This window comes from Bubalus kerabau, chromosome 5, assembly GCF_029407905.1.
Source record: "Bubalus kerabau isolate K-KA32 ecotype Philippines breed swamp buffalo chromosome 5, PCC_UOA_SB_1v2, whole genome shotgun sequence".
NCBI lineage: Eukaryota > Metazoa > Chordata > Mammalia > Artiodactyla > Bovidae > Bubalus > Bubalus kerabau.
Window position 1 is genome coordinate 26,564,159 of NC_073628.1, and position 22,918 is coordinate 26,587,076.

A 22,918-nucleotide genomic window follows, 5' to 3' on the forward strand; every position below is an offset into this window, starting at 1 on the left:
CCAGGAACTTCAACTGAACCTAGAACTTTTTCACACCTCAGTTAGAAAATAAAACAGAAACTCAGGGGAAAAAAAAAAAAACTATAAAATTGGCTGCTGAGAGAGCAAAGTTCTTTACAGAGACCTGTACAGCATCATGCCAAGAGGGGCAATGTCTGGCAAGAGCTGAAATAGCAGTGTCTTGCTTTGTGCAGGTTAAGCACTGGTATGAGCATTTTATGTGTATTAACTCATGTAATCTTCACTGCCACTGTATGAAGTACCTTTATCACCCCCCTTTTCCAGATGATAAATGTGAGAGAGAGAGAGAGGTTAAGCAACTTGCCCAAGATCACACAGCTAACAAGGAGCCATCAGAAAGCAAAATATATTCCGTGCAGCTGTTATACCCCTGACCACCTCAGCAATGGCCAAGGTAAAAAGGTGAGCCTAGAATATGTGAAGCGGAGCATAAAAGATGTCTAACATGCCCAGGCACCTTCCCAGGACGCCCAGCCGCCCTGTGAGCCAGGCCTAGGCTGTATCATGCTCCACTGGGGCCCACTGGGCTGTGCTGCTTGGTTTCAGAAGGCGGTGGTCCATGAACCCTCTTTTGCATACACAGGGCTGCTGGGGAATTCTCCCCATTTGCCTGAGCCCACGGTCACTTGCTGTTCTTTGAAGTAAAAACCACAGCACTCACACACACCCCAGGTGTGCATCATCAGATTCCCAAATATGTTTCCACATGTAAATTTCCTCCAAAACATTTAACTCTAACCTCTTCCTAAACTGCTTATGACCATTCAGAATGCCATGTCGCATCCTGCTTCTGTTCTGAGGGTCAAAACAGAGGCAAGCAGCTAGAGAAATGGTGGGGCTTGAGGACAACTCAGCCACCTGGGGGTATTTCTCAAGAGCCCACAGCATCACTCAGGGCTCTTGGTGGTACAAACACAGAACAGAAGGGCAGGGCTCATGTCTGCTTTCTCACCTCTGAGATTCTGCATAGGATTCCATTTGGAAGGAGGTTCTGTGTTCTAAAAATAAAATTTGAAAGGTACTGGGCTAGGTTATTGCTAAGATCTTCATGGGCTCCCATCTCCTGGGGCTCATTTGTTCATTCTGCAAACATCACTTAAATACCAGGAGCTCAGAGGCACAGAAGATCCAGTGGTAGATAAAAATGTTATGGTCTTTGCCCTCGTGGAGGTCCAAACCCACTTGGAAAAAGACAACAAGAAAACAATGACTAAATAAAATAATTATACAGGGTGGTGGGTACCATGAAGGAAATCTATATGCTGCTGGGATTTGGAGTAAACTGGGGGCTTCTTTAGGAAGTTTAAGCTGAACCCTGGAGGATGAAAGGGAACCAGACCTGCCTGATAAGAAGCAGGGGGAAAGCATTCCTGGTGTAGGGAACCACAAGTGCCAAGGTCTTGTGGCAGAAAAGGTTAGCTTCTACTGTGGCTGCAGCTGAGGGAGGGAGGGAGGGAGAAGGACGGCCTGAGTGGGGTTTATTCTAAGTGCACAGTCATTGAAGAGCTTAAGCAAGGGGGAGACCGTATCCATTGAAAAGATCACTTTTCTGCTGAGACAAGAATGCCTTGCAGGAGGCAAGGAGATCCATTAGGAACCTGCCGTAGAGTAGAGGTGGATGGTCTTCATCAGAGCTGGCTGGATTTGCTGAAGGACCTGGCCTGGGGCAGGTACAGGGGTGAGAATCATGTTCTGAATGTGTATGAGAGACCTCGTTTTCCCACCTGCACAATATGGGTGTTCCCAGAGGTGTCTTCCCTGGTGGCTCAGATGGTAAAGAATCCACCTGCAATGCGGGAGTCCTGGGTTCGATCCCTGTGCTGGGAAGATCCCCTGGAGGAGGGAATGGCAGCCCACTCCGGTATTCTTGCCTGGAGAATCCCCACTGACAGAGGAGCCTGGCGGTCTACAGTCCATGGGGTGGCAAAGAGCAGGACACGACTGAGCAACTGAGCACAGAGGTGTCTACGCCTTTACTCTCACCTGGAGTTCTCTCTGCTCTGCATGACCTGCCACACTGGTTTCTCTGTGCTCTGTGCTCAGGTGTGCCTGCAGACCTTTGCAGTGCAAGGGACACTGGCCCCTGATCTCCGCGTGGTTAGTACCTTCTTTTCAAGTGGGCTTAGCTCAGCCATCCCGTCCCCTATTGTACCCCTACCCAGACCCCCTCCACCCAGACAGTATCACCTCACCGTATTTTATGTTCTTTACTTTCACTCTCTGAGAGGAGCTTGCCCATTTATCTGCTCGTTCCTTGCCTCGCTTGCCTCGCCTGCCTCCCCTGGAATGTAAACTTCATGAAGGCAGCGGTCTTACCCAAGGTGCCCAGGTGGCTGGGGGTGGCCCTGCAGTGCTAGATCTCCCCACGAGAGGGCGCCTGTAAATTTCCTTTTCTGTTTCTGGCTGGAAAACTCTCCCAGGAGTGAAACTAACAGAACCTTAACTCAAATTTCACAGTTTGCCTACGATTTGTCGCATTTATGCATACTGTCATGTATTGTGGTCTTTCGTGTCTCTGTAGGTAAAAAGGAAAAAAGTTTTTCTGTGGGATTTTGAGATATTGCCTTGAGACGGGGTAGGGAAGTGGCATGGGACCCTGTCTCCCTCCCACACCTCTTCTTGTCTGCTAAGCTTACACCGACTGTTGCTTGGGGTGACTTGTTCATATGTCTCCACTGACTGAAGCCAGAGACAGATTATCTTCAGACAGATGGGATATAAATTAGCATTTTCTTGATCATAAATATGTATTTGGCCATCCCCCAGAGATTTCCTAACCGACTGGGTAAGACTAAGGAGATGTCTGTTCAGATCGATGAAGGCCGGGAAGGGTTTGACATAACAAGGGAACAGAGAGTGTTGCCTGGTAACTGATCACTCCTGTCATTAGAGGCAGCCGCGGAGTAGTAGCCAAGGCAGGGTCACGGGGGTGAGCCCTGTTTTGAATCCTGGTTCTGTTGGCTTCTGGCCACTTTGTGACGGCTCTGAGCCTGCTCTGTCTGTGACAATGACAGCGCTTTGGCAGACAACGGGAGGCGCTTTGTAAACACATATGCAGGCGGCGGCGGCGGAAGGGGGCGGGATTATTACTGCTGCGGGTGCAGGCACGTTTGAGACCCCTCCTCTGGGACAGACGGTCCCACTATGAAAGAAGGGCTCCTGTGGAGCTGAGAAGGGATGCGAGGAATGTCTGGATGTGTCCCTTAAAGAAGGAGGAGGGCCCAAAATAGGAACTGGGAGCTGGGGAAGGAAGGTGGCGAATCCCAGAGCCAGGAGGAGTAGCCCAAGACAGGATGGGCCAGGTGGAGAGATGATTCTGGAAAAATATTTTCAATAACATTCCTTGCTGCTGACACAGGGCAGGTGTGAGCAGGCTGCATTTAATGGCCAGGGAGGGGGTGGACACGTTTCAAACGTTTTTCTATTGGAAAATGTGTTGTTGGCTTCAGTACAGGAAGCTGGGGAAACTTGTTCATCATTAGTAGCACTTTTTAAAAAAAAATCTGCCTGGTCATTTTTATAGTCTCTTACTCTTTACTCACGTTTAATTTTCTTTTTATTTCTTTAAGCATGTTCAGCATAATTGTTCATTCGTCTCTGTCCCGATATCTGACGTCTTTGTGGGCTGGGCTCTGCAGTGCGCTCTTCCTGCTGTGTCTCGCTCACGGTCAGCCTGTAGCTCTCAAATCTCGGAGGACAATTTTTTTTCTCCAGCTCCCCCAAATCAAGACTGACCCAGACACTTTTCCTAGTTTTTGTTTCTTTTTGTTGTTGCTGCAATTCTTATCTCTCCCCAGTGTTCCTCAGGGTAGCCCTTCCTGAATCCTGGCTTTATGTGGAAGGGCCTCCAGTGCGGCTCCCCAGCCTGCACGGGTACAGAATGAATGCTGAGTGTCATCCTTCTCTCTTCCTAGCAACGCTCTGTGTGCGGCAGTTGTAGGCCGCGAGGTTGTACCCACCTGAGAATGTGACCGTTTCTTCACGTGCATCTGCTCGGACTTGGGTCTGGCTTCACTCCTAGCCTTAGGTTCCCCTCCCTTGATTCAAAGATGTGTTTTAAAATATTTTATCTAACATTTTGACATGGTTCATGGGCAGGGAGTTTCAGGGAGGCCTCAGCATTACCTGGGAACTCATTCAGTTCAGTCGCTCAGTCGTCTCTGACTCTTTGCAACCCCATGAATCGCAGCACGCCAGGCCTCCCTGTCCATCACCAACTCCCAGAGTTCACTCAAACTCACATCCATCGAATCGGTGATGCCATCCAGCCATCTCATCCTCTGTCGTCCCCTTCTCCTCCTGCCCCCAATCCCTCCCAGCATCAGAGTCTTTTGCAATGAGTCAACTCTTCGCATGAGGTGGTCAAAGTACTGGAGTTTCAACTTTAGCATCATTCCTTGCAAAGAACACCCAAGGCCGATCTCCTTTAGAATGGACTGGTTGGATCTCCTTGCAGTCCAAGGAACTCTTAAGAGTCTTCTCCAACACCACAGTTCAAAAGCATTAATTCTTCGGCGCTCAGCTTTCTTCACAGTCCAACTCTCACATCCATACATGATCACAGGAAAAACCATAGCCTTGACTAGACGGACCTTTGTTGGCAAAGTAATGTCTCTGCTTTTCAATATGCTATCTAGGTTGGTCATAACTTTCCTTCCAAGGAGTAAGCATCTTTTAAACTCATTAGAGGTGCAGAATTTCAGGCTCCACGTGGACCCACAGACTCAGAATCTGCATTTTTATATAACCCCAGGAAACTGAGTTGAGAAGCATATCTTTCCTCTACTCTATTACCTGAAACAGAGGGAGGTCAGGCACTTTGCATGGATATTCCAGGAACAGGAGAAAATGAAACTATTCTTTTCCCTCCCCACTAGCTTCTCCCTGAATCAGTGGCTCAAATGAAGAAAAGCTATGGTTAGTGTGATGTCTCTGTCAGCGGCTGCCTTTCTCAGGCCTGCAGAAACCCTGGGTGGATCAACAGCCCTGGGCAGTTCCTGACCTGGGCGTGACTTCTGGGGGTGGGCTCAGAGGTCCCAGAGCTGTCCCTGCCCCGTATCTGCAGAGCCAGGCAGCCCTCATGCCTACCGAGTTTTCTCCATCTGCCCCCCCAAGCCACGCCCCCCCAGCTCACCTCCCTGATGTCCCATCTATACCACCGATCTTCTGCCTTAGTTTCCCCACTCTGAACAGTAGCCGGAGAGAGCTGGCCCTGCACCCCAGCCTTGACCCCCTTCTACTCTTAAAGACAGCACAGTGAATCTAAAGGGACAGGACTTTCCCCCTCTATGTTCAAGGGTCTATTTCCCTGGGAAAATAAGTGGACAAAGGAAATAGCCCATGGAGTCCAGGGTGAGAGCCTTAAATAAGAGAGCCATAGCCTTAAATAAGATTACTTGAAATTCCACATAATAAAATGTCCACTGAACTGCCCGAACTTGGCCGGCACTAACTCCTTCACGTATTCAGCATCCCTGACTCTTGCAGTGTGGCTCCCGCTTCCTCAGAATTCAAGCTGAGTGGGGCCCTGGCTCAGCACGTGGTGTGCATCATCTCATGTAACCCCCACACCATCCCCGTGCAGAGATGAGATGAGGGAGGCTCAGTCCGCCCACTGTCCAGGGACACCAGGTTGGTAAACATTTGGATTAGAACCCAGATCTTTGAGACCAAAGCCCACTCTCTCTCTTTTTTAAAAAAATACTTCTTTTTATTCATGTATTTATTTGGCGGCACCTGGTCTTAGTTGCAGCACACAGGACTGTCGTTGCAGTGCACGGAACCATTCATTGTGGCACATGGGATCTTTAAGTTGGAGCATGTGGGATCTAGTTCCCTGACCAGGGATTGAACCCAAACCCCCTGCGTTGGGAATGCCACCTTAGCCACTGGACCACCGGGAAAGTCCTCCCATGCTCCTTCTCTTCCTCTATTCTGCTCTCCCATGTGCAGCACCCAGAAGAGCAACTGACCCAAAGAAAGCCCTCAAGACATGTTTCTAAAATGACTGAATCTTGCCACATAGAGACTGCTGGTATGGAATGCCTGCTCTGTGCGAGCACGTTCTCTATGTTAGTTTGTATCTTTACAATAATCCAGAAAGGTACTGATGATTATTATTTGTTTTAAAGGTAAGTGCACAGAGGTTCAGAGAGGTCAATTAAATATCCCAAAGCCACACAGGTGATGGGTTTTTGATCCAGTTTTTGATCTTGAATTTTGGAAATCAAGCCTTTCTTTCTGATGCCTAAAGCCACGTCCTTTTGCTTATATCATTTCATCCCCCTAATGCGGGGGATTTAGTCTTAGGAAGGGGTGTCTTCGAGTTGACACGATACCAATGGTGCTGGAGACCCTTGAGCAGTCCGTGAGAAGCACCTGGAGACAGACGGTGCTTGGAGGGTGTCTAACCATGTGAGGGAGCGAGTGCCCCATATCTGGGGTATTAGGTGTCTCTCCCTCCCAGAGGCCTGGAGGCTGACAGAGAGCAGCCTGTCAGTCAGATGGGTGTTCCCTTATCTCTGACAGTCTGAGCCACAGTCATCCTCTCAGTCAGCCCTGGAAATCCCTGGAGAGGATGACTCTGAGCCATCCATCGGGAGCAGGGTAATTCAGAGCACAGTCCTGGTTATTCTAGTTTCTGGGAGGTATTTGGGAAAGTCTTGATTGATGAGGAAATCACCCAGAGTAATTGATGACGCTCGGATCATCTTCTTTCCTCCTTTGCTGGCCTCACCCAGTGAGTGGCCTTTCACAGGGGCTGTTTTTTCCCCACATATGGAAGCGAAGAATGTGACACAACAGGTTCTGACCTTGGATCTCAGCTGGGAAAAAGTCAAAACCTGAAATAAATGGAACTCATTATGTTTACAGTTGAGTTTCAAAGGGCTGGTGCCCTAAAGTGCCCTCTTCTAACCAACTAATACAAGCTCAGGGCTCTGAATGTACTGAACCGTCCTTCAAAGGCAGGTAATATATGTTGTCCCCTGCCTGCCATGGGTGCTAAGTCAGTCTTCCTGAAGTCCACCACCAGCCTGGGACTTCCAGCCACTTCCTTTATCACACTGAAAAATCTTCAAAGCTATCAGTAGGAACAGTAATGATTTGTATTTGTACAGAAAGTGGTAGTGACAAAGTACTTCCACGTTCATTCCCATTTGAATCTCCAAAGACACTTTTTGCAGTAAAGGGGTAATGTGAGAAGTGTCATCTCTGTTTTCCAGACCAGGAACACGGGGCCCTGAAAGCAGAGAGCTTAAGGGACTTGAGCAAAGGTACTTGGATTCTAAGGAGCAGATCCAGGACCCCAATCTAGATTTCTTGATTTGAGATTCAGCTACAGCTACTGACCTTGCATTCTTTGGGGAAATCATGTGCCTTGCATCAGTATAGCCCCTCAGAATAAATAATCTTACACAAGAAGAAGAGTGTAACCTTCATGACCTCGAAGGTAAAAGTCCTTCAGTGCATCATCTTAGGCTATGACTGTCCCCACACCCTCCATCACTCCTTTCCTGTATCACAGCAAAGACTCCACTGTGGTTGTAACAATGTTCACGTCTCTTTTCACAAGAGAAAGCAGTGTCTCATAGTGACTGGGAGCGCTGGGTTCAAGTCTCACCTCCTCTTCAGCTGTGTGACCTTGGACAAGTTAGCTAACCTCTCTGAAACTCGAATGCTCATGGCTGACCTCATGGACATGGTGGTGATGATTGAATGAGATAAATCCTGGAGAGCTTAGCATAGTGTTCAGCACATGATAGGTGCTCATTAAATACAGATTGAAGGTACCAATATAAAGCAAGGACCGTCAGTCAAACCCTGGCACTGCCAGGCTCATTCTTGGAGCATGTCTTCCAGCAGCATTGACTGAACACATGCTCCATGCCAGGTGCTTCTGTGTGCATTGCTCACTGGCTCATTTTAGCACGTCTGTGAAGCAGACATCGTTATTCCCATTTTATGCATCAGGAAACTAAGGCTTACTTGCCAGCTACTGTCTTTCATATGTGTCAGAGCTAAGATTTGTACTCAGCTCTCTCTGACTCATTCCATGACTCTTCTGTGCAATAGAAAGTGATCAGTATACAGAGACGAGAAAAGGTGCTTTATCAATTAGGAGTAGGGTGACAGGAATCCCCTAATCAGGGTATACAGGGACTGGACCTCCTGCGCTGTGGCTCTCGCACTTGGTGTGCAACTTTGAGGTGGTCACCTTGCCACCCTGGGCCTCCCTGTCTTCATCTGCATACCAAGGGGGTGGGACAGATCATCTCAAAGATACTTTCCAGCTCTGGATGGCTACGATGTGCCTCAGATTTCAGAAAAATTCTAGTCTATGATCCTAGAATGGAGGAAGCATAACAATGGCCCTTGAAATCTCAGATCAGTTTAGCCTTGTGAACCCCTGTATTTCTGCAAGAATTCAGAATCTGCCCAAGGAAAACTCTCTAATTATCCCACAGGGACTAGGCCAGCTGGTAATTACCCCTATTATTTTTAATTGTATTTTATAAGGTGCCTTTCATCCAAGATCTCAAAGGGCTTCTCAAACATTCATTAGTGGAGCCCCGCCCCCTTTTTTGTGGATATGAAAGGCAGAGACAGATTTTAATGTCAGATAGAAGAGGTGGAGGAGAGAGAAGCGGACTGGGATCCCAGGATTAATTTCACCTCTGAGTTCAAAGGAGACAAGAGCAGAAATTTGCAGAGAAAGTCCCACCTTCAGAAGTTCAAGAGATACTCAGTGAAGAGCAGATGAATCAGGAAATATTCCTTATTTAAAAAAAATCAGTTCCTGTGTGCCTAGGAGAGATCATTCCGTTTGGCTTTGTTCAGTTTGGCTGCTTCATTTCAGTGTAGACTTGTCCACCAGTTGTCCTTTGAGCTGGTCTCCAGCAGTCAGGTCTGTGCTGATGTGAAAGATAGAAGGGAAGCACGGGTTTCTGAGTGTGTCCACTGCAGACAAGGGCACGTTGGAGTAAGCAGTAGGCACAGGAACCTCCCAGGAAAGTCCCGATGGATGCTTTAAACAAATGGCTAAGGCCAAAGCCAAGATGCCCCAGCATGTGGCCAGTGGCTGCCCCAACACCTCCTGGGCAGTAGGTGAGGGAGAGAGGAGTTTGGGTTGATATGCTGAGTCCAGGGACCTGATTGACGAATGACGGATGACCATTGTGAGTAGCGCATCGTGAGGCCACTCTGTCCCTTTCCTCCCCACTCCCCTGTCCCATAACCGAAACACCCCGGTGCTTGTACCAAGTTTATCCTCATCCCATTGATTGGATAGAAGGGAACCCGAGGGAGCATGAAAAACTCTCCCAGGGTTGGGGGAGGGGCCAATGGGCTTTCCTGCTGGTGTGAGAGCTCCTGGAGGACAGACTGCCCGGACTGCCGTTCACCACTTTCCCCAGTACTTGTTCTGCGCACCGAGTGGCGGGTGGTCAGACCATATCTGTTGACCGCAGGTGTAGATCATGAAGCTGCCACTCTGTTTCTGGCCTTGCAAGATGGTCCGATACAAAACAGAGAAGGAGCCTTCCTCTCCTTGTCTTGGAAATGGTTGGATCCAAGGGACAGCCAGGGTCACATGGTTCCAGTGACTTCAGAATGAAAGACGTAAGTCCCCGATAAGCTAGGGGTGAAGGTGCATGTGGTTTGGTGACCAAGGGCCCAGGGTGAGGTGTGTGGGAAGCAGGGCCCACAGTGCGAAGTGACAAAGAGGAGGGCTGTCCTGCCTGCTGGGAGCTTGTGCATCCTTTAGCAAGAAGCCTGGGACCCGTAGGGTAAGGCTGCCAATGCTTCTGCTGATGGGGGCTCCCAGGCCCCGAGACTGGTCCACTGGAGATGGTGCAGCTTGGAAGGATGCAGAGATGGGGGAAAGGATGAGACCTGGCCTCGCCCAAGGGAACTGGTAGTTCTGTTTTGGAGATTAGACTTACACACAGAGAAGTTCAGAGAATAATGCAGGGTTCGTCACTGACTGGATTGCGAGTTTCCTGTGTGGGAAGAAAGGGTCTTACTTAGGGCAGTCTTTCTTGTTGGGCCAGACAAAGATCTAGGTACTCTTTCTGCTCCAGATACACGTAATGATTGGCTGTCACGTCGGATGGCAGGAACGTTATGTGGCCGAGGTCAGAAACTGGGAGGAGTCTGGAGGCCAGGATGTTGGGGAAAGCTTCAGGAGGGAGGAGGAGCCATGGTGGTTACTATTAAGTGACCAGTGAAAAGAATTACCACCCCCCGCACCACCTTGTTAGAGGGCGAAGTCTGTGGTGGGGGTGATAGGGAGAAAAATGAGAAGTTCTAAGAGGCAGAGGCACTGCCTTACAGCTCCCCAAAAGTGAAGTTGCTCAGTCGTGTCCGACGCTTTTCGACCCATGGACAATAGCCTACCAGGCTCCTCCATCCATGGGACTTTCCAGGCAAGAGTACTGGAGTGGGGTGCCATTCTCTTCTCCAGGGGATCTTCCTGACCCAGGGATCGAACCCCAGTCTCCTGCATTGTAGGCAGATGTTTTACCATCTGAGCCACCAGAGAAGTCACAGAGCTTCCCAATGAGAGGGCATTTGAAGACATGCCTTCTGGGGATCCGTTCCCTTTCTCCCTGTCCTCACTCTCTGTCTGTGGGGATTCTCTGGGGCTGACATCACCTCTAGACTTTGTGGGTTGCCCAGAATTCAGACTCAGTGCTGGACCCTCCTGGCCACAGGATCTGTCCAGGGATGGCATCTGACACCCGGTGAGCCAGTGAGAATCCTCAAGGACTTCTTCTAGAAGTCCTGGGGATAAGGCACTCTCCTCTTTGGAGTTGCCAAGCTAGAAGAGTGTAAGTCTGGAGCTGCTGGGGAGTGAGCCTGGTCACTGGATGCTGAAAGATGAAGCTAACACAGAAGAAACCAGAGCTTCAAGATAAAGAGGGACTTCTGCAAACTCTTGATAAGTTTTCAGATACAGAAATCAATGTACTTCTTTCTCTCTCTCTCTCTCAAGCTGTTAGATTTAAGTTTCTGTCACTTGTAAGAGAGAAAATCCTACCTCATATGCCCAGCTGATCAGTGAACCAGATCCTGGGTCTCCTGATCCATCTATCCATTCACACACGTACATTTAATAAGTAAGGCAGTTGCTCAATGCATGTTTTTGGATGAATTAACAAATGACTAATTTGTCATGATGTGTTTGATGACAGAGATACATCCAGCTCCCTTTAATCCTGGTGGAGATTTGTCAGCAAAGGGCAAACCTAGTTCTGAACTCAGAACTTGGAAATCAGTCAGGAATTCAGTCCTCCAGGGCAGTACTGACTTTCATCAGTATCTTCAGCAACACAGCTGGCCATGATCTTTCCTTTGCTAAACATGATTCGGTTGTGCTGGTGCCACAGCCCATGTGGGAGGGCCCAGGATGTCACTGACGAGCATGTGGATTTTCCTGTTGGAGCTGATGCCAGTACTGTGAGCTCTGCGGTGACATGAGTGTGAATTGCCAGGGAGGACTTACTTGCTTTGCCTCATGAGACCTGTTTTGCTTGTTGTGCATGATGATCATGCCAAGGGCAGGAAGGCCCAAGAACCTCAGAGATGGTGCCAACTCTCTCAGGATGACTCTGTTAAAAAAACTCGAGTCAGATGATATAGAAGTAAACCGGTCACAGATCTCAACACTCTTGTTTCTCCAAGGAAAACTATTAACTCGCAGAGAAGAAGGGAAGTGGCCAAGGGCACTAAGAGAATAAGGAGAGACTAGATCTGGACTCCAGACTCCCAGCCTGCTGCTTTCCCTACACACCACTTTCCTTCCTTGGGCCACAGCCCCAAGGAAGTCCCTGCTTTGATCAGTCTCCTGTTCTCCCTGTCCTTATCCCCCTAGGAAGGGCTTCTGGAAAAATCACCTGAAGGGGAACCAAAACTAGGCCAGCCGGATGCTCCCCTGGGTTCCCTGGATGACCTCCTGAAAGGGTTTTCTGTCCCTAGGCATCCTGGAGTCCTGTTCTCCTGGGCCACAGCAGGGCTCAGGATTCATCATTAGTTCTGTCACACCCATTCCCCAAACACTCACCACTTTAATCATCTCCGTCTTTGGGTCAAGAGCCCTTGGCCCCTCCCTACCTGGAGGAGAGTCTAGCCTGATAGACTACCTTTAGAGCATTTTCTCTCGATGTTCACATGCAGAGTCTCTGCTGTGACCACAGAGTCTTCTTTTCCTTCCCTGGGTCCACCTTCAGTACTCTGAAGTTCCGCATCTTTCTTTGCCCTCCTAATGTGCAGCCTTACTCTTCTCACCAACAGACATTCCCCTACCCTTTGAGGTCTAGCTGTAGCCCTGACTCTTCGGTGAAGGCCCAACTCTGACCACCCAGTCTATATCCTCTCTTCCAATAAGGCTACATGGGTTCTAAAGATGAAGCCAGAGTCGCACCTCTATTTTCCACACCAAGCCACACACCCATCATGGGCTAGTGAACAGCCCCTGGTGCCTGATTCTCACCATAGGAGAAAAGGCAGGTGATCCATTTGCTGGTGAAGCTGGGTCACGTGCTCCCAGACACAGCTTGTTTGCGATTGGAGATGAGTCAGCAAGGGCCTCATCAAACCTGTTTCCCCAGCTGAGGCTCGGGCCCAGGCTTGTCCCCATAGCCCAGGGCACCCCAGATGCCACTGGAGGATGTTCCCTCAAATGTTCAGGGAAGAGAGACAGCTTCCTGGCAAGACAGAAGAGTATGGGCATGCTCGGAGTAGACTGTCAGGCTCCTGAAGGGGCTGCTACTGTCTTCTGGCTGATCAGACACTCTCCAGAGTTCAGGCATTGTGTGATTAAAGGTGGAAGGGGGCTTCTCTGGTGGTCCAGAAGTTAAGACTCTGAGCTCCCTCTGCAGAGTTCAATCCCTGGTTGGGGAACTAAGATCCCACATGCTGCAAAGCAGAGCCAAAATATTTTCTTAAAAATTAAGTTAAAGGTGGGAGGTGGAGGGACTACCCGAAAGAAGAACCCATGCCAAGAGGGAAGTTGTTGTAGGAACTAGGAATGAGTAAATTGAAGAAAAAGCTTGAGAGAATGTGACCTGTGTCTTTAAAATGGTCAAAGGGCTACAGAGATCAGCAGAGGTGGACCCATCCAGTGTGGTCCCTCAGGACCGAAGTTGGACCAGGGCAGGGAAGTTACAGGGGAGCGAAGGTTCTGCTCAGGCAATACTATCAATCATGGAAAGATCACAATGGGGAAGGAATAAGCGGGCTCCTCCTCAGCGGGAGTGTCCAAGCAAAGGCTCCAACCTCAGCTGACCCCTCAACTCACCTCTGTTTCTCTGTACAACTTCTCTCTCCATTTCTCAAAGCTATCTTTCAAACCTCATCTGCTCTCCTTGAGGGTGGGATGAATGGAGAGTAGCATGGAAAGATATACACCACCATATGTAAAATAGATAGCCAGTGGGAATTTTCTGTATGACACAGGGTGCTCAACCCAGTGCTCTGTGACAATCTAGAGGGGTAGGATGGGGTGGGAGGGGAGAGGGAGGCCCAAGAGAGAGGGGACATATGTATACCTGTGGCTGATTCGTGTTGATGTATGGCGGAAACCAACACAGGATTGTAAAGCAGTTATCCTCCAATTAAATTAATGAAAACAAACAAACAAACGAACATCTCATCTTCTCTCCTGAAGCCTCAGCACCCACTCTGGTGTAAAAGTATCAGCCCATCTCCACTTCCCCCATTCTGGTTCCAACAGCTCTTGCAACAGTCTCGTAACTAGTGCCCCAGCCAGCTGCCTAGGTTCCCACCAACCTGCCTCCATGCTGCCAGAGTGAGATTTCTTAAAATGCAGATGCAAACCTCTAGGCTCCTACCCAGAACCCTGTGGGGGATTCCTGGTGTCCTTAAGAAATGGCTGAAATGTCGAGGCCCCTCTTGGTCTGATCTTGGTAGCCTCATTCCTCATTTTTTCCCTTAAGCACCAGCAGTTTGGGATGGTTAGATCCCTGCCCCACCACACTCACTCCCACCTCTGGGCCTTTGCACATGCTGTTCTTCCTCACCTGGAAGCATTTTCTTTCTTATTACTGTTCCTGCCTCACCCCCTCCATGCCACCTGGCTCTCTGCAACTCATCTACTAGGGTCTCAGGTTCAGTGTCACGTCTTCCAGGAAGCACTGCTTGATTTCCGAAGTCTGGAAGTCTTAGATGTGCCTGCCATGCATTCCCTCAGCATCCTATTGGATCCTCAGCTTTTGGCACATGGTAATGCATGTGTGAGCGCACGTGTGTGTGTGTGTGTGTGTGTGTGTGTGTGTGTACTCCACCCCCTCCCCCAGCAGAGCGCAGACACCATGTCTGTTTTTGTCTGTTTTGGATCAGAGACCTAGTTCCTACTCAGAATATATTGGTTGAATGAAAGAGTGTCCTTCTTTGCAAAGAGGCTGTAGAAGGGATTCTTGCTTTGGGCCCTTTCCACCTCTGGGACCACCTTTCCATAAAACACACCTCTCCTACACTTAAGTGGTATGTTACCATATCAACAGAAATTTTCAACATTCAATTCCTGTTTCAAACAGAAATTCACTCTAGGTGATGGTGCAAGCGGCAACAGGAGACTCCTCAGAGATCCAACATGACCAGTATTGGGTTGCATAATATAATTGCAGAAGGAAGTCTCAGTGGTGAAGTATTTGTTTCCATAGCTTCAAGCTCATTCTCAGTAACCAGGAGAGGGTGATTAATTTTCTGGAGGGACTGTTTAGACAGCCTATCCCCCTGGATAGTATCTTACTTTCGTGGTGCTATTATGTCACTTGGCAGAAACAAACAAACGGGACATTGATAGCCAACAAAATGCATCTTGATCTACACCTCACACCTTATACAAAAATAAACTAAAGATGGACCATGGAGCTAAGTGTAAAATGTAAAACCATAAAATGTTTAGAGGAAAACATAGGAGAAAAGCTTTGTGATCTAAAATTAGGAGAAGAATTCTTAGACATGGCACCAAAAGCACAACCTATGAAAGGAGAGACTAAACTATTTAGACTTCATTAAAACTGAAAACTTTTGCTCTGTGGGCGACTCAGTGAAAAAGATAAAATGATAAGTACCAGTTGGGAGAAAACATTTGCAAACTACTTGACAAAAGGCTTGTTTTCAAAATGAGGAACTCTATACTTAACAGTAAGACAAATAATGCAATGAGAAAATGAGCAAAGAACCTGGACACTTTGCTAAAGGAGATACACAGATGACAAATAAACACATGGAAAGTTGTTCGCCATTACTAGCTGTTAGGGTATCACAATGAGATACGACTACACACTTATTAGAATGGCTAAGATAAAAAATACTGATGAAACAAATGCTGGCAAGGAAGCAGAGAGTTGAAACTAGGTCTTACATCTGCTTTTGGTGAGCATGTGAAATGGTAACAGCCATTCTGGAAATCTGCCTAGGAATTTCTTAAAGCATTAAACATATACTTGCTGTGTGACCCATGAGTCACAATCTTGGGCACTTATTTCAGAGAAATGAAAACATGCTCACATAAAAATGATCATGGCACATGCTCACATAAAGCGTCCTAGATGCAAAAGTTCAGAGAAGCTTTATTTGTAGTAGCTCCAAACTGGGAAACAACTCAACTGTCCTTCAGTATGTGAAGGTCAAACAGACTGCAGTACATCCATCTCATGGAACACTACCCAGCAAGGAAAAGGAGTGAATTATTGATAAATGCAACAGCTGAGATGTATCATGAGGCTATTACGCTGAGTGAAAAAATGGCAGTCTTGAAAGCTTAAATACTGTATTATTTCATTTATAAAACATTCTCAAATTGACAAAGGGGAGATAGAGAAGAGAGAAGTGCTTGTGGGGGCTTGGGAAGGGGTGGGGGGTTTGATTATACAATGGCAGCACTATACAGCTGCCATTTGTGGTTCTGGGCAGTTCTGTCTTGATGTGGCAGTGATTATACAGATTAATACATATACAAGTTTTATAAAAAAGAGTGAGTGCATGCAGACACTGGTCAGACTGTTGTGCTGATCAATCAGTAATGCACTGTAGGCGTGTAAAATGTCACAGCTGCAGGTGGCTAGATGACTGGTACATGGGACATTTCTGCATTATTTTTGCATCTCCCTGTGGCTCTGAATTATTTCAAAATTAGAAGTTAAAAAGTGGACTGGGAAAAAGGAGGCAAAGGAGCCTCATACTTATTAAACATCTAACTTGTGGTAGGTGCCCTTTTGAAGGAGGTCACCATTATCTTCATTATCTCCACCATAGTTTGGCCCCAGTTTCCCCCTCAGTCAGTCTCTCCCATCAGGAAGCTTCCATAAGCCCCTTATCCTTATCCATCAGAAGGCAGACAGAATGAAAACCACAATCACAGAAAACTAACCAAACTGATCACATGAGCCTTGTCTAGCTCACTGAAACTATGAGCCATGCTGTGTAGGGCCACGCAAGACGGACAGGCCATGGCAGAGAGTTCTGAAAAAATGTGGTCCACTGGAGAAGGGAATGGCAATCCACTTCAGTATTCTTGCCTTGAGGACCCCATGAACAGTATGAAAAGGCCAAAAGGTATAACACTGAAAGATGAACTCCCGCAACATGCTACTGGAGAAGAGTGGAGAACTAACTGCAGAAAGAATGAAGAGGTGGAGCCAAAGCAAAAACAACGCCCAGTTGTGGATGTGACTGGTGATGGAAGTAAAGTCTGATGCTGTAAGGAGCAATATTGCATAGGAATGTTAGGTCCGTGAATCAAGGTAAATTGGAAGTGGGCAAACAGGAGATGGCATCAACATTTTAGGAATCAGCGAACAAAAATGGACTGGAGTGGGTGAATTTAACTCAGATGATGATAGTATCTACTACTGTGGGCAAGAATCCCTTAGAAGAAATGGAGTAGCCATCCTAGTCAACAAAAGAGTCCAAAATTCAGTGCTTGGATGCAATCTCAAAAACGACAGAATGATCTCTGCTCATTTCCAAGGCAAACCATTCAATATCACAGTAGTCCAAGTCTATGCCCCAACCAGTAATGCTGAAGAAGCTGAAGTTGAATGGTTCTATGAAGACCTTTTAGAACTAACACCCAAAAAAGATGTCCTCTTCACTATAGGGGACTGGAATGCAAAAGTAGGAAGTCAAGAGCTACCTGAAGTAACAGGCAAATTTGGCCTTGGAGTACAAAATGAAGCAGGTCAAAGGCAAACAGAATTTTGCCAAGAGAACGCACTGGTCATAGCTAACATCCTCTTCCAGCAACACAAGAGAAGACTCTAAACATGGACATCACCAGATGGTCAATACTGAAATCAGATTATATTCTTTGCAGCCAAAGATGGAGAAGCTCTATACAGTGAGCAAAAACAAGACCAGGAGCTGACCGTGGCTCCAATCATGAACTCTTTATTGCCAAATTCAGACTTAAATTGAAGAAAGTAGGGAAAACCACTAGCCCATTCAGGTATGACCTAAATCAAATCCCTTATGATTATACAGAGGAAGTGACAAATAGATTCAAGGGATTAGATCTGATAGAGTGCCTGAAGAACTATGGACAGAGGTTCATGACATTGGATAGGAGGCAGTAATAAAGACCATCCCCAAGAAAAAGAAATGCAAAAAGGCAAAATTGTTGTCTGAGGAGGACTTACAAATATCTGAGAAAAGAAGAGAAGTTAAAGGCAGAGGAGAAAAGGAAAGATACACCTATCTGAATGCAGAGTTCCAAAGAATAGCATGGAGAGATAAGAAAGCCTTCCTCAGTGATCAATGCAAAGAAATAGAGGAAAACAATAGAATGGGAAAGACTAGAGATATCTTGAAGAAAATTAGAGATACCAGGGGAACATTTCATGCAAAGATGAGCACAATAAAGGACAGAAATAGTATGGACCTAACAGAAGTAGAAGATATTAAGAAGAGGTGGCAAGAATACACAGAAGATAGCAAAAATCAATAAAGCCAAAAGCTGGTTCTTTGAGAAGATAAATAAAATTGACAAACCATTAGCCAGACTAATCAAGAAACAAAGGGAGAAAAATTAAATCAACAAAATTAGAAATGAAAATGGAGAGATCACAACAGACAACAGAGAAATATAAAGGATTATAAGAGACTACTATCAGCAACTATATGGCAATAAAATGGACAACTTGGAAGAAACGAACAAATTCTTAGAAAAGTACAACTTTCCAAAATTGAACCAGGAAGAAATAGAAAATCTTAACAGACCCATCACAAGCACGGAAATTGAAACTGTAATCAGAAATCTTCCAGCAAACAAAAGCCCAGGTCCAGACGGCTTCACAGCTGAATTCTACCAAAAATTTAGAGAAGAGCTAACACCTATCCTACTCAAACTCTTCCAGAAAATTGCAGAGGAAGGTAAACTTCCAAACTCATTCTAGGCCACCATCACCCTAATACCAAAACCTGACAAAGATCCCACAAAAAAAGAAAACTACAGGCCAATATCACTGATGAACATAGATGCAAAAATCCTTAACAAAATTCTAGCAAACAGAATCCAACAACATATTAAAAAAAACCATACACCATGACCAAGTGGGCTTTATCCCAGGGATGCAAGGATTCTTCAATATCTGCAAATCAATCAACATAATACACTGCATTAACAAATTGAAAAATAAAAACCATATGATTATCTCAGTAGATGCAGAGAAAGCCTTTGACAAAATTCAACATCCATTTATGATAAAAAGGAACATACCTCAACATAATAAAAGCTATATATGACAAACCCACAGCAAACATTATCCTCAATGGTGAAAAATTGAAAGCATTTCCCCTAAAGTCAGGAACAAGACAAGGGTGCCCACTCTCACCACTACTATTCAACATAGTTTTGGAAGTTTTGGCCACAGCAATCAGAGCAGAAAAAGAAATAAAAAGAATCCAGATTGGAAAAGAAGTAAAACTCTCACTGTTTGCAGATCCATGATCCTCTACATAGAAAACCCTAAAGACTCCACCAGAAAATTACTAGAGCTAATCAATGAATATAGTAAAGTTGAAGGATATAAAATCAACACACAGAAATCCCTTGCATTCCTAACCACTAACAATGAGAAAACAGAAAGAGAAATTAAGGAAACAATTTCATTCACCATTGCAATGAAAAGAATAAAATACTTAGGAATATATCTACCTAAAGAAACAAAAGACCTATATATAGAAAACTATAAAACACTGGTGAAAGAAATCAAAGAGGATGCAAATAGATGGAGAAATATACCATGTTCATGGATCGGAAGAATCAATATAGTGAAAATGAGTATACTACCCAAAGCAATCTATAGATTCAATGCAATCCCTCTCAAGCTACCAACGGTATTTTTCACAGAGCTAGAACAAATAATTTCACAATTTGTATGGAAATACAAAAAACCTCAAGTAGCCAAAGCAATCTTGAGAAAGAAGAATGGAACTGGAGGAATCAACCTGCCTGACTTCAGGCTCTACTACAAAGCCACAGTCATCAAGACAGTATGGTACTGGCACAAAGACAGAAATATAGATCAATGGAACAAAATAGAAAGCCCAGAGATAAATACATGCACCTATGGACACCTTATCTTCGACAAAGGAGGCAAGAATATACAATGGAGAAAGGACAATCTTTTTAGTAAGTGGTACTGGGAAAACTGGTCAACCACTTGTAAAAGAATGAAACTAGAACACTTTCTAACACCATACACAAAAATAAACTCAAAATGGATTAAAGATCTAAACGTAAGACCAGAAACTATAAAACTCCTAGAGGAAAACATAGGCAAAATATTCTCCAACATAAGTCAAGGTGGGATCCTCTATGACTCACCTCCCAGAATATTGGGAATAAAAGCAAAAATAGACAAATGGGACCTAATTAAAATTAAGAGCATTTGCACAACAAAGGAAACTATAAGCAAGGTGAAAAAACAGCCTTCAGAATGGGAGAAAATAATAGCAAATGAAGCAACTGACAAAGAATTAATCTCAAAAATATACAAGCAACTCCTGCAGCTCAATTCCAGAAAAATAAATGACCCAATCAAAAAATGGGCCAAAGAAATAAACAGACATTTCTCCAAAGAAGACATACAGATGGCTAACAAACACATGAAAAGATGCTCAACATCACTCATTATCAGAGAAATGCAAATCAAAACCACAATGAGGGACCATTTCACACCAGTCAGAATGGCTGCGATCCAAAAGTCTACAAGCAATAAATGCTGGAGAGGGTGTGGAGAAAAGGGAACCCTCTTACACTGTTGGTGGGAATGCAAACTAGTACAGCCACTATGGAGAACAATGTGGAGATTCCTCAAAAAACTGGAAATAAAACTGCCATATGACCCAGTAATCCCACTGGTGGGCATACACACCAAGGAAACCAGAATTGAGAGAGACATGTGTACCCCAATGTTCATTGCAGCACTGTTTATAATAGCCAGGACATGGAAGCAACCTAGATGTCCATCATCAGATGAATGGATAAGAAAGCTGTGGTACTTGTACACGATGGAATATTACTCAGCAATTAAAAAGAATACATTTGAATCAGTTCTAATGAGGTGGATGAAACTGGAGCCTCTTATACAGAGTGAAGTAAACCAGAAAGAAAAACAGCAATACTGTATACTAACGCATATATATGGAATTTAGAAAGACGGTAACAATAACCCTATATGCAAGACAGCAGAAGAGACACAGATATATAGAACAGTCTTTTGGACTCTGTGCGGGAGGTTGAGGGTGGGATGGTTTGGGAGATCAGCATTGAAACATGTATATTATCATATGTGAAATGAATTGTCTGTCCAGGTTTGATGCATGATACAGGGTGCTCGGGGCTGGTGCACTGGGATGACCCAGAGGGATGGGGTGGGGAAGAAGGTGGGAGGGGGGTTCAGGATGGGGAACACATGTACACCCGTGGCAGATTCATGTCAATGTATGGCAAAACCAAGGGAAAAAAAAAAAAAAAGAATACACAGAAGAACTAGACAAAAAAGGTCTTCAGGACCCAGATAATCATGATGGAGTGATCACTCACCTAGGATGAGTGATCACTTCCAGGATGATCAGACTTCCTGGAATTCGAAGTCAAGTGGGCCCTAGAAAACATCACTATGAAGAAGGCTAGTGGAGGTGATGGAATTCCAGTTGAGCTATTTCAAATACTAAAAGATGATTCTGTAAAAGTGCGGCACTCAATATGCCAGCAAAGGTGGAAAACTCAGCAATGGCCACAGGACTGGAAAAGGTCAGTTTTCATTCCAATTCCAAAGAAAGTCAATGCCAAAGAATTCTCAAACTACTGCACAATTGCACTCATCTCACACGCTAGTAAAGGAATGCTCAAAATTCTCCAAGCCAGGCTTCAACAGTACACGAACCGTGAACTTCCAGATGTTCAAGCTGGTTTTAGAAAAGGCAGAGGAACCAGAGATCAAATTGCCAATGTCTGCTGGATCATCGAAAAAGCAAGAGCATTCCAGAAAAACATCTACTTTTCCTTTATTGACTATGCCAAAGCCTTTGACTGTGTGGATCACAAACTGTGGAAAATTCTGAAAGAGATGGGAATACCAGATCACCTGATCTGCCTCCTGAGAAATCTGTATGCAGGTCAAGAAGCAACAGTTAGAACTGGATATGGAACAACAAATAGGAAAGGAGTACATCAAGGCTATATATTGTCGTCACCCTGCTTATTTAACTTATATGCAGAATACATCATGCAAAATGCCAGGCTGGATAAAGCACAAGCTGGAATGAAGATTGCCAGGAGAAATATCAATAACCTCAGATATTCAGATGACACCACCCTATGGCAGAAAGCGAAGAACTAAAGAGCCTCTTGATGAAAGTGAAAGAGGAGAGTGAAAAATCTGACTTAAAACTCAACGTTCAGAAAACTAAGATCATAGCATCTGGTCCCATCACTTCATGGCAAATAGATGGGGAAACAGAGGAAAAAGTGCCAGATTTTATTTTGGGGGGCTCCAAAACCACTGCAGATAGTGACTGAAGCCATGAAATTAAAAGACACTTGCTCCTTGGAAGAAAAGCTATGACCAACCTAGACAGCATATTAAAAAGCAGAGACATTACTTTGTCAACAAAGGTCCATCTAGTCAAAGCTATGGTTTTTCCAGTAGGCATGTATGGATGTGAGAGTTGTCAGCTAAAAAAAGCTTAGCACCAAAGAACTGATGCTATTGAACTGTGGTGTTGGAGAAGACTCTTATGAGTCTCTGGGACTGCAAGGAGATCAAACTAGTCAATCCTAAAGGAAATCAGTCCTGAATATTCATTGAAAGGATTGATGCTGAATCTGAGACTCCAATACTTTGCCCACCTGATGCGAAGAACCGACTCATTGGATAAGACCTTTATGCTGGGAAAGATTGAAGGGAGAAGGGGACAACAGAGGATGAGATGGTTGGATGGCATCACTGACACGATGGACATGAATTTGAGTAGGCTCCAGTAGTTGGTGATGGACAGGGAAGCCTGGCATGCTGCAGCCCATGGGGCCACAAAGAGTCAGACACAACTTAGCGATTGAACTGAGATGCCCTTAATTTGTCCATTCATTCAATATATTTATTGGATGCCTTCTGTATACTACACGCTATGCCTGAAAATTAAAGTAAACTTCCTTTCTGGTAATTACATTCTAGCTGAGAAAGATTAAATAAGTTGCCCAAGGTCACAAAATGGTAATAGATGGAATTGGATTCAAAGCCAAAGCTGCCTCTAGAATTTTTTAAGTACCATGTGGCCATAATATATTTGTGCTATTGGTTTTGTCACTTAAAAAAAAAAAAAAACAAAACTATCTGCAAAGCAATTATATTGGGAGGTGATTTTT